The sequence below is a fragment of the Melospiza melodia genome, chromosome 4 (genome assembly GCF_035770615.1).
Source record: "Melospiza melodia melodia isolate bMelMel2 chromosome 4, bMelMel2.pri, whole genome shotgun sequence".
Taxonomy (NCBI): Eukaryota; Metazoa; Chordata; class Aves; order Passeriformes; family Passerellidae; genus Melospiza; species Melospiza melodia.
In genome coordinates this window covers 94871537-94883824 of record NC_086197.1, presented here as the reverse complement: position 1 = coordinate 94883824, position 12288 = coordinate 94871537, and the positions used below count along the sequence as shown (strand labels likewise).

Sequence of the window (12288 nt, the reverse complement as noted above, 5' to 3'; positions counted from 1 at the left end):
TTCCCTTTCCCTTTTTCCCTTTCCCTTTTTCCCTTTCCCTTTTTCCCTTTCCCTTTTTCCCTTTCCCTTTTTCCCTTTCCCTTTTTCCCTTTCCCTTTTTCCCTTTCCCTTTTTCCCTTTCCCTTTTTCCCTTTCCCTTTTTCCCTTTCCCTTTTTCCCTTTCCCTTTTTCCCTTTTTCCTTTTTCCCTTTTTCCTTTTTCCCTTTTTCCTTTTTCCTTTTTCCTTTCCCTTTTCCCTTCTTGACTTTTTCCATGTTTTGAAGGAAATAAAATGGGCATGAAAGGCTGGAGTGTCTTTCCTGAGGTCCCTGGGCTAGGAAAAGCTGAGGCTCATGAATGAAAAGCCTTAAGGTGTTGTGCCCATGTGTTGTCCTTTCCTCTGTGAGGCTTTCCTGGCCAGAAAAAAAAAAAACCCCAATTAATTGTTTATCTCCCCTTCAAATATGAAAATGTTACATTTTCAGCAGAAATAGGTGATTAACAGATAAACCACCAGTAGAATCTGGTCATATTAGTAAGCAGATTGAAAAGGTTTAGTATGAAAACTAACTGACCTATTTATTGTCACTTGTCCTATCAATGAGTTGACTTGGTACTGCTTCTTCCTAGTTCTGTTGCTATATCAAATTGATCTGTGTGTTTTAATTAATTTTAATTGGATTTATTGTAAATGGCCTTGTAAGGGAGAGGAAATGGAAGGCACAGGTTTGGGATAATGCCAAAATGAAGGCCTAAAGAGAGTAATTCATAAGAAAATTCTGCTGTAAATTGGTCAGATTTGCTGAAAATTGAAGATCTGGTCAGTGCCTGGAATAGTGCAGTTGTGAGGCTGGAAGTGACTCCTGTTACAGCTAAGTTAAAGTGAAGTGTTGGATATGAATAAAGACATGAAATTAAAAAGGATGAATGTCTTGAATGTCAGTTCAAAACTGAGATGTAACAAAATTTGAAGGGTTTATGGTGGAGGCTGTTCCTTTATCCTGACCATGAGGTTCCTGTTAGCTGTACAGAGCAGTTCTTTCTGGCATTACTGGTATTTAGGAAACTCACACTGACAGTAGTGGATGAACTCTAACCAGAACTGCATTTCTCCCTGCCATGCACTGAGGGAAATCACATTTTAAGAAGTCAGGGATTAGCGAGCTGAACCCATTGTGTAATGTGCAGTGGAATTGCAAAGCTTAACCTGTTCCTTTTCTGGTTTTCAGTGATTTGTCCCATTGGGCAGCTGCCTTCTGAGTGCCTCTGGAGAGATGCCAGCCCGCTGAATTAAGCAGCAGCAGGGACAGCATCTCCCCAGGCTGGAGTTCTAAGCCCAGGCTCGTGGCATTTGCACAAGTGATCACTGGTGAGTTGTACACGAGCACAGCTTCTCTCCCTCCTCTCTGTCTCTTCAACCCCTGGCATCTGTTGCAAACGCTGAGGTCTGGATGCACAGACTGGCCTGCCTGGCTTGTTTGCCCCAGAGTGCGACTGATGGGCTTAGAGAATGTGAAAAACGCCAGTCACTTGTTTTTGAAATGTTAAAAGATTAACAGTAATAAAATGGTTGTAAAAATAGCAATATAATTGGAGTAATAAAATTTTGGACAGTTAGGGTTTAGGACAATATGAGACAATAAAAAACAGAGAATTATGGACAGTCCAGGTACATCCTTCTGGGCAAAATAAGCTCAAAAAAGGACCCATGTTAACAGAGGATTAACCCTTAAAAGCAACAGCCTGTTGCATATTCATACACCTCATACATGATGTATAAATTCCATTCAAACACAGGATTCTGTCTGGTCAGTGTCAGCTTCTTCCTCTTAATCTAACAGGTTTCATATCCGAGCAAGGTGGGAAGAAGTTAGTTTCTCCTGATAATGGAGCAATAAATTCTCTTTCTCTGAAAATTTGGGTGTCCTGTGGCTGCTATTTGTGCATCATGTATGATGTGTGAGTACCTCATTCCTTTCTTAAAAAATAAAATCTCACATACATAGTTTCTATTTTAACATTATGTTATAACCTATGTTTAACACACCATTTAAGAAAATTAATACAGCATAACTTTCTAACAGAACACATATAATATTCATTTTAATATTTGTGAAAAGCCAATCACAAAATACACATTTTTTACAAAGAATATGAGAGTGGTCCAAGTTACCAGCTAATCTTAGGAAATCCTTACTATTTGTTTGTATGTTTATGGATTATTTTCCCCTCTCCCTCCACTGAATGAGTAATGTCCTGGTGAGGCCAAACTTCAATTCTATAGCATTTGTGTGTTATACTAGATGATATCACTGCGCTTTTTTTAACCAGAGGAGATTTTATACCCTCTTCCTTAGTGCTTCATAGCCTGGAAATCCAAGCTGTGGGGTTCTGATAACCCCACACAAGAAGTAGGGACTGGCTGCTGTCAGCACGAGGGTGATTAAAAATGTGTGTGTGCATGCTGCTTCACTACCTTTCCAGCTGAATAGAAAATGAAACTGCCCAAAGCCCTTAATGGAAGTGCATGGATTTGTTGTTTTTTTTTTTTTTTTTTCCTGTTTAAATCTCTGTGTGACTGTGTGCAGACAAACTTCATCCCCAGCTTCCTTCTGAAGATGCTGTGCAAAGAAAAGAGTGAGCTTGTTCTGACCTCTGAGGAGTGATCCTCTTTCCAGCTCAATACCAGACATAACCTCTACAAAAAGCAATAGCTAACCATTAATTTTTTTTTAGGGGAAGGTGATTTCTAGTCAGTTTTTCCAATCTGTGATTTTCCCTGATAAAACAATGGCAATCTGCTTCTTGCAGCAGCTGAGATGCTGTGATTCTTTGACAGCAAATGTGTCAGAGCTGCCTTACACCTTGCAAGCCCCTGCTTTATTTAAGACTGCCATGCTGGGCTGACTGCTGTTTTCCTGGGAGTGTGGCACCAAGGAATCACTGATGAGATGCAGCCTGGTCTGCAAAACACACGTTTGCTATTAAAAACAACACATGTGCCCTTAGCTGTAGCTAATAAATTAAAAATCCCTGTGGAATTTGGGGGAGACAGCTCCTCTAGACATGGAAAGAATCCCATTAAAGCATCAGCATGACACAGCTCAGCATCAGGTGCTGAATTGAATATCAGAACTACTTGAAGGTCTCTTCTGGAGCAGCAGGAGGAGCCTCCTGCAAGGATGGGTGCAGGAAGGGTGGAATTCATCCAGGGCACTTGTCTCTGCCTCTTTCAGGTTCTTGCCATGTTGTTAAAAAGGCTGGTTGGGATATTTGGACAAAGACCTGAAGGTCAGTGCTGTCCTGAGCTGTACATGGTACCTTGATTATAACAGAGTTGGAAAATCACCCTGGCCTGAAAAATGATGAGGGTAATTCTGCTTTCTGCTGGAGGGGGCAAAGGCAGAGCAAGGAATTCAGGCGCATTATTTCAAGGTCCAGTAGCCTCTTAAGCCAGACTAAAATAAGTAGGCTTTAATTAGTGGAAAGTTTAGGAAAACATATTTGGTGCTATTGTCACATAACAAGTTGGAACATACCTGTCCTTAAATTCCTTTCCTTTTTATTGCTGCTGCTCTTCCTGCTCCAGTTCAAGCATAGCAGCTTCTGTCTTGGGAACCACTGAAGGTAGATGCAGTTCCTTTCTGCTGCTGCAGAACTCTGAGCACCAGCACTTAAATAATACAGCAACTTTAGTGCTAACAGCAGCAGCTTTGGAGGAGAGAGGATTTCGAATTGTTGCAATTGACTTTCAGGGTGTGTAGAAACAGAGAAAGCAAACTGAATAGTTATTGAAGCAGTGTTTTTTTATTTAAAATAATTTTCACTTGGGTAGGTACACTTTATTTTTGCTTGTCAATATTTTCAGTTATTAAAATTTAGAGATCATAGATTTTTCTAGGAGCCAGATAATTCTAGCAGAAGCACATCTGTGTCTTGGTCAGGGGGACACCAGTTTGGGACAAATGTCTGTGTGCTGTGTCTGAGGTGTCGGCCTGACTCACAGGATGGAGTGCCTGTGTGGAGGAGAAGGCAAAAACCTTTGCTCCCTTGTGACAGGGGTGGGAAACCATCTCCGTGTGCAGAGGTTCCTTTTGGAACTGCACATCACCAGGAAGGTGCTTGGAAAATTCACTGTATTCACAAATAAAGACTGAGTCAAGCCAGTGCCTGCTTATCAGGCCAGGGGGGATTGTGCTGTGCCATCAATCACAGTGCCCTGAGCACAGCCAGTTCCATGGCTGCACTTTAGAAATGCGTGTGAACTCCAGTGCAGGTTTTTAGTTTGTTGTTTCAGTTGTTTTTTTTTGGTTTTTTTCCTATTTCTTAGAGCACTATAGAGCACAGAACTTCAAGTGCAGGGTGTCTGGGGAGTGCCCTGCCCTAGGGTTGAGTGGTGTTTTGCACTTTGCTTGCAATTCTGCTCCATTGCTGTTTCAAAACTCTGCGGTGCACTTAGCAAACTACACTTTGAACTTTCATCTGGAAGCTGAATTTTCTTACTTTTTTTTTCTATTTTAAAATTTTTTATTAATTTCTAGTTCTTCTTAATTATAGTGTCAGAATTATTTTATCATAGAATCATAAAATATTTACATTGGGGAGATCTTTTAAGACCATCTAGTACAGCCCCCCTGCAATGGGAAGGGACATATTCAAGTAGCCCAGGTTCTTCAGAGCCCCATGAATATTTCCAGGGATGGGACACCCACCACCCCTCTGGGTAACCTCTTTTACCACCTTCATTGTAAAATCATCCTTATATCCATTCTTATTCAGCCTTCTTTTACTTTAAAGCCATTATCTCTTCTTGTCCTATTGCAGTGGGCCCAGATAAAAGCCTGTCCTCATCTTTCCTGTAGGCTCCCTTGAAATAGAAATCACTGAAGTGATTGGCTATTAGAAATATTGCAGAATCAGGTAAATGAACCTCACTCACAGCAGTTGTAAACCATCATAAGCCTGCAAAAGATTAATGGTTAGCTACCAATGACTGCTTTGAAACTCAAGAAGAATGATAGCTTAAGCCATTGGTGTAAATCAAGCCACCCTTTTGTTAACATAAATTTTGCTTAGATCCAAAACCACTGAAGCTGGATGGATATTCCTGAGGATTTTACTACAGCAAAAATTAACTTCTACTTCTTGACAGGAGTAATGAGAGATAATGAGATTTTATTATCTGCTCCAATCACCTGTGGCTTTGATTAAAAAAAAAAAAAAATTCCTCAGAATCAATAGTTTTTTTTTAATCCCATAATTCAAAACAAATGGTTCCCTTATCTTTTAAATCCTGGCTGCTCGGGTGGTGCTGCTGGTGCCCACGGGCCTGGCTCTGCAGGGGAAATCTCAGTGTCACAAACCAGAGCCACGCTGCTCGCCGAGTGTTGGCAGCTTGTCATTGCAGACTGTGCTTTTCCCTCCTGCCTGGTGGTTGGAAAGGTTCAGGAATGATCATAATCTCTTTCCTCCAGCGACTGGGGAAGTATCAGGGTTTGTTCTTTACAGATTTATGGGGGGAAAAAGCCCCACTCTGCTTTTCATTTGTGCTGAGTTTGTGTGAAAAATGCATGTAGTTTATGACTGGCTTTTCGCAAATATTAAAATGAATATTATATGTGTTGTGTTAGAAAGCAATGCTGTATTAATTCTCTTAAGTACTGTGTTAAGTATAGTTTTAGGTTATAAAAATTGTTAAAATAGAAACTATGCTATGTAAGATGCTTTGTTTAAAAGAAAAGGCTTGCAGCGAGATAGCAGCCACAAGACACCTGAATCTTTCACAGAAAAGGAATTTATTGCCTTCTTATCAGAAGAAACAAACTTCTTCCCGCCTTGAAGGCGCTATAAGGATTAGAAGGAAGAAGTTGGCAATGACCAGACAGAATCCTGTGTTTGAATGGAATTTATGCATCATGTATGAAGTGGATGAATATGCAACAGGCTGTTGTTTTTAAGGGTTAATCCTCTGTTAACGTGGGTCCTTTTTTGGGCTCGTGATGCCCAGAAAAAGGTACCCAGACGTCCGTAACTCTTTGTTTTTATTGTCTTAATTCAATTTGTCCAAATTGTTATTACTCTAATTGTATTACTATTTTTATAACCATTTTATTACTGTTAAACTTTTAAAATTTTAAAAACAGGTGATTGGCGTTTTTCACAGTTTGCAGTTGTTTTATTGTCTCGGTTGGATTTTCGTAGCATATCCAAAATCATTAATCTCCCGTGGAGTGAGAGAGGATGTGAAGAAAAGGAGTGGAGAAGGAAGGACAGGATGATGGCTAAACACACTGGGGCTTTCTTGGCTTTAGGGGATGTTTGGGGTGTGGGGTGTTTATTTTACAGCAGCTATTCCTGGTCCCTGGGGGAGAGGGTGGGGTGACATTGGTGTGTCATGGAACATGGCACTGCCTCACCACGGGACAAGAGGGAATTGGGATCTTCTCTCTCCTTTATCTGGGGTTATAGAAGAATTTTATTGCTTAATGCATCAGTGTGGCCATTCTCTGCTCTGGGCATACAGGCTGGGGTGCTCAAAGTGGAATTATGAGATCCAGTGACATAAAACCCCAAGCAATTAAAGTCCCCTGTAGGGCGCAGGTGGAGAGCACCTTTGCCCTCTGCCATCAGAGGGACGGGGCTGGGCGATCCCAGCCAGCCTGACTTGGCTCCCACCTTTGTTTGGAGGTTGCTGTGGTGATGAATAACCTTTGCAGAGGGTGTGTGAGCCTGTGTGGCTCTGGCAGATCAAATAAACCCAGGGTTTCTCACCCCCACGTCTGAGCGTGTACCCTGGTGGTGGACTGGGCTCCCAAAATAAGTTAAACCTGACTCAGAGCTGGTTATTGACATGGCAGAGACCTACTCACCACTTCCCTGGTTGCTTTCCCAGCAGGCAGCAGGAGCCTGGGTGATGGCAGGCAGTGCCTTTGTTCCCTTGTGTGACAGGGGAGCTGATGTGCCTTTTTTTGGTGCCTTTTTTTGGTGCCTTTTTTTGGTGCCTTTTTTTGGTGCCTTTTTTTGGTGCCTTTTTTTGGTGCCTTTTTTTGGTGCCTTTTTTTGGTGCCTTTTTTTGGTGCCTTTTTTTGGTGCCTTTTTTTGGTGCCTTTTTTTGGTGCCTTTTTTTGGTGCCTTTTTTTGGTGCCTTTTTTTGGTGCCTTTTTTTGGTGCCTTTTTTTGGTGCCTTTTTTTGGTGCCTTTTTTTGGTGCCTTTTTTTGGTGCCTTTTTTTGGTGCCTTTTTTTGGTGCCTTTTTTTGGTGCCTTTTTTTGGTGCCTTTATTTGGTGCCTTTTTTTGGTGCCTTTATTTGGTGCCTCATTTGTGCAAGCTTGTGACACCTGAGCTTTGTCTCCTTACCTGCCCTTGAGGAAGGAGAGCAGGTAGAGCAAGAGACTGGCAAAGGTGCTCTGTAGAAGGAAAGAGGGAAATATTATTATCCAAAAGTCCTCTCTTTTTAAAATTTTTTCCCTACCATTGCAAATATTACCTTTTCTATACTGAGGAAACTTTTGCTTCATTTTACTCCCCATTTATCAGTGTTACAGCAAATTATTGTTAAATTTTCTGCAGCTCAAAATATAAGTGTGGTTTTCATACTAAGACACAAAAATCTGACCTAAAACTGCAGAGTGATACAAAAGTGTGTGAAATTTGGAATTCTCCATAAGTATTACATGCTTTCCTCATGAATTCACACAAGTACAAGTACATTTCGATGATACAGGTGACTGACGATGCTGCAAGTATCACTTCTAGATAAGAATTACCTTCAAAAAGGTCTTGAAAACTTGTTTTTCCCCCTCCTAGAAAAACCCAGCAGGAATTGGCAAGAATGAATTGCCACTTGAGGCAACTCATGGAGAATTTTCCTCCCTGTATATCACCCTGGTACCCAACATCTGTGAAGCTGCCCTGTGCACAACTCATAGGAAGTGCTCTGTGAAAGACTGAGTCACTCAGAGATGATCCACTGGCCATGACAAACACTGTGATGTTTAAAATGTCTATTTTTTGCTGCATAATTCCTGAAATTATAAAAAAAAAAAAAAAAGAAAAAGTGAGTTATTCAGCTCTGGGTCAGCTCTTCATCTCCTCGCAGACCTTGTTCTTGGCACTGAAGGACCAAAGAGGAAGATGAAAACTTTTTAAAAGCAGTGAGGCCTCTCACAATGTTTAAGATGAAGGTGGCAAAGGCAGGTCCATGTCCCTGCATTGCACCACTGATGGATCTTCTTTCTGAGACAGAACATTTGGGAAATAACCTCCTCTCCTCTCAGCAGTGATTTGAGGCTTGTCCTCTTGAAGCTGTCAGCTCCTTTTAGTGACTTGCTTAGTTAAAATCACTTTCAGTAAGGAGTATTTAATTCCATCTTCTAATACCTTATTCAGGCTGCCCTCCTGGATTTTGGGGAATCTGGAGAATGCTGCTAACAGAGTGGAGCCAGCGTTCACAGGAATGAGTTAATGGCAGCCCCATAGCTGTGATTTTTTACATCTGACACATTCTCCAAGGCTAGCACAGTACCTCCCATACTCCTTCAAATTCATTTGTTCCATTTCAGCTCAGCCTTTTGAAATATTTTGTGATGAATGGGCGTGCTGTACAAGCTGGTGATCAGGAGCAGCTGTTCATACTCATACATTAAATTGAATCCATCTGTCAGTGGGCTCTTTAAAGTGTGAGTTTCACATTGTCAGGAGACCTGATTGCACCAGAGCAGGATCTGGGTGCTGCTTGCCAAAAAGAAAAGGGCAAACCTAAATGAAGAGTGCTTGGATGGGCTCTGGGATAGCCCCGTGGCCTCATCTGCAGAGCTGTGATTTGGCCTGCTGAGATGAGAGCAAAGTGGTTACAAGCAGCACTTCTGCACAGAGTTGTTCAGATGCAGGCTGAAATTAGGAGCTGGCTTGCAGTGAGCTTTGTAGAACTCATAGTGTGCTGGTTGCTGCTTGGTTTTTAATCCTGGCCCTTTGACCTCACCACCAGTTCTTTAAATTTTTTTTGTTATAGAGTTTTTCTTCAGAGGATGAGCTGAAGAGGAAGTGTTTTATTCAAATCAGCAAAAGGAGACCACACTGCTTTTTTGTTTGTTTGTTTTTTCCCCCCAGTATGCATGCATCATTTTTTAATATTCATTTACAAGTAGAGATGAGCAAAATGTATCTCCTGAAGCTGTTTAGCAAACTGCATTTAAGGCAACATTTCAGCCCAACAAATGGTTGTTTCCTAATTGCAATAATTGTTCTCATAATTTTAAGTGAAATCTTCACTCTGTAATATTCTCTGTAAATGACACACTGGATATGGGAGCCAGCTGATTCACGGCCTGAAATATGTTGATCTTATCCAGGGGTAACTTCTCTTGGCTGCCTTCTCCCAGTTTGCTCCTCACCAAGACTTTTGTGGTGAGGACTGTGTTCGTGCTGGGTTGTGTGTGCAGCTCCAGGGAAAAGCATTCCTTGTTCCCAGAAACTCATTCACCCACTAATATAATCTTCATTACACCACTTCACTTTAGGGCAGGCAGCTTCTCTTGGAGGAGCAGAGCTTCCTTAACCACTGTAGAACTTTTATTGAGTTGCAGGAGGGCCATGATTTATTTCTGGGTTCTGCAATGGCCTCCAGAGCTGCAGATCTCCCCCTTTGCTGGAGCTCACATCTCCTGTCACTGCTGCTGCACTCCTGCTGCAGGGCTGAGCCAGCACTTTTCAATCAACACTAAATTCAGTGCTGGCAGAAACACAGAGAGGATTAAAAAAAAAAATTAATAATACACCAAAACAGAACGCCCACGCTGGCTTTGTGAGCTTGTGTTTTGTGTCTGTTATCCTATGGTAAGAGAAGAACTCTTAGCTTTTCTTTAACACAGAGAAAGCAAGAATGAAGCCTGTTGTTTCTGTGTACCTGGTAAACAGAGATTTTTTTTTTTTTTTAAAGTGGAAACTCATTAACGTGTTCCACATGGGGAGGTGAGAATTGCACTTAGAGTGAAGAGATTGATTGATTGATTGATGTTGGCTTGCATTAAGAATATATGGCTAACAGAAGGAGTCAATACACGCTCTTTTTAAACTTTTCTCCTGTGAAGTACATTGTTTTTCTTGCATGTGTTTAATGAGGGAACTTAGTTATCTCCCTTCAAAATACTTGAGAGTGTTAAAATGTAGTTATTGAGTTGAGCACCCACTTGGGGCTCTGCATTAGGAGCATGTGTAAATGAGCTGCAGATGCAGGGTAAGCATCCAGTCCTCCAGCATCCACCCTCAGCTGTGCACCAGTGCCGTGTGTGGAGCCACAGAGCTCTGCAAACCCATGGAAAAACCTGGGAATGGATGCTCAGACCTCTGAGAGCTGCTTGGTTCTCATCCCTCTCTGGGCAGATTGCCCCAGTTCTCTGCCCACCCTCACAGGTCAGGAAGCTTCTCCTCATGTTCAGGTGGGATGTGCCATGTCCCAGTCCAGCATGGACATGCCAAGCCCACTGCTGCAGCTCTGACATGTCAGGGAATAAGAAATTAAATTCTGGATTTCTTCTCTAGACTGTACTGCTCATTATGGATGAAATGATGTGGTTTTAAATCCAAGTTTTTTTCCTTTGTTTGGCTTTTATGGCCGGTTTTGAAATATGAGGAGTTTTGGCACCATTGTGTGCCGCAAGCAGAAAAACTGATTTTTTTGGACAAAAGAGGAGGCTTCTGTGCTAATTTCTTGGTAGACTTAATTGCTGATAAACAGGGATCTGATTGAGCTTAGACAGTACTGAAATATTCCTGTGAATGGAATTTATGAGTGTGCTCCCCAAAGAGTTTCAGGAAATCAGGAACTTTGGCCTGTTTGCAGGAAGGTGCAGCTGCTTGCAGCTAATAATTCCTATAATAGAGGTGAAGTGCAGGAAAATACACTGTCAAGCAAACGAGGAAATGCACATTCCTTCTGTGAGAAGGAAAAGTTCAGGATACTGGCAAGGCATGAATACACATGTACAGTTTTATAACACTGAACTGCAAGCACCAGCTCAAGGCATCAAAGAGAAATGGTATTTTAACTTATTATTATTATTATTATTATTATTATTATTATTATTATTATTATTATTATTATTATTATTATTATTATTATTATTATTATTATTATTATTCCCTACTTCAAAAGAGCAAGTTATTTTGAAATGGAAGGTATTACTTTGGTTTCCATGCTGATCCCCCTTCAGCGTTAGGAACAGAGTTTATCTGTCTAAAATTCTCAGCAAAGGTCACATCTGCTTTATGTTGTGGTTGATCATGGAGCATTGGCCGTTAGCAAAACCCAAAATAAGAAAGCAAATGGATCAAACATGAGCCCTTTATGGTTATGTGTTGCAAAGATAGACTTATTTTTTCTTGTTTCCTATAATTTTTCTCATTCAAATAAAACTGTGGTTTCTCCTTCTTGTGTAAATGAGTTATTCTTATAGGTCTTGCAAATCCTTTCTGGATACTTAAAGCAAAAAAGGTAGAATATTCCCTCTAGAGGTTCATGTTTCTCATGCTTCTTACTTTTGTTTGGAAGAGTGAATTCAGACCAGAACTCTTTCTATGTCTTTATAATCATTACTTAAAAAACAAAAGACACCCAAACACAAAACAAAATAACAAAAGAACAAACCTTAAAATCTTTCTACAGTGTGACCATTTAGAAAAGCAGTGTCTCACCTAAATATTTAGAGTTAAGCGTGCTTTTAAAATTCATTATCAATATGAAAAGTACAATTAGCCAAGGAGCTGTAAGCCACAGCCTGCTTTTCCCTCCTCTCTTTCCCCAATAATTTCCTGCCTTCTGTTCTTCCTGGTGCACCTGTGAGTGGCAATTGCTTTCTCTGCCCTCTTTTCATTTGGCTCATGTCCATTCCTTACAGTTAAACAGCTGAAACAGCAAAACCTTGCAGGTGCTATTTATAATTTACCTTAGAGCTTAGCTGATAGTGAGTGGGAGGAGTTCCTGAAGCCTATTGCTATTCTGACGCTCCAGCTTTGGTTTGAGCAGCTGTGGTCTGCTCCGGGCTTTTCCAAAAACTACACAGGTGAGCTCAGTTCCCAGGTGTTTTAACCTTTAGTTTTCTGCCTTGGTACCCAGGACCTGGCTGGCCTGGCAAAGCAAAGCTTTGGGGAGGTTGTGTCCTGTCTGATGGTGTGTTATATCCAGAATATACCCAACCTGTTCACCATGCTCAGGTGTCAGGTGCTGCATTTGCTGTTGAAATAATAGAACATGACATTATGTGTCCTTTACATTGTCTCCTGTATTTTTTTTTAAATTTTTTATATGACATT

General features: G+C 41.1%; 1 protein-coding gene across 8 annotated transcripts in view; it reads left to right on the top strand.

Annotated features, from left to right (window-relative positions):
* EPS8 (EGFR pathway substrate 8, signaling adaptor) overlaps positions 1 to 12288 on the top strand; it is a 125694-nt gene that overhangs the window by 32319 nt on the left and 81087 nt on the right. For 5 of the 8 annotated variants that reach the window (XM_063155636.1, XM_063155645.1, XM_063155637.1 and 2 more), the window contains exon 2: positions 1209 to 1348. The exons of the other annotated variants lie outside the window; for them this stretch is intronic. The gene's annotated coding sequence lies outside the window, so the exon portion shown is untranslated. The remainder of the gene's footprint in view (positions 1 to 1208; positions 1349 to 12288) is intronic. 8 annotated transcript variants of the gene reach the window in all.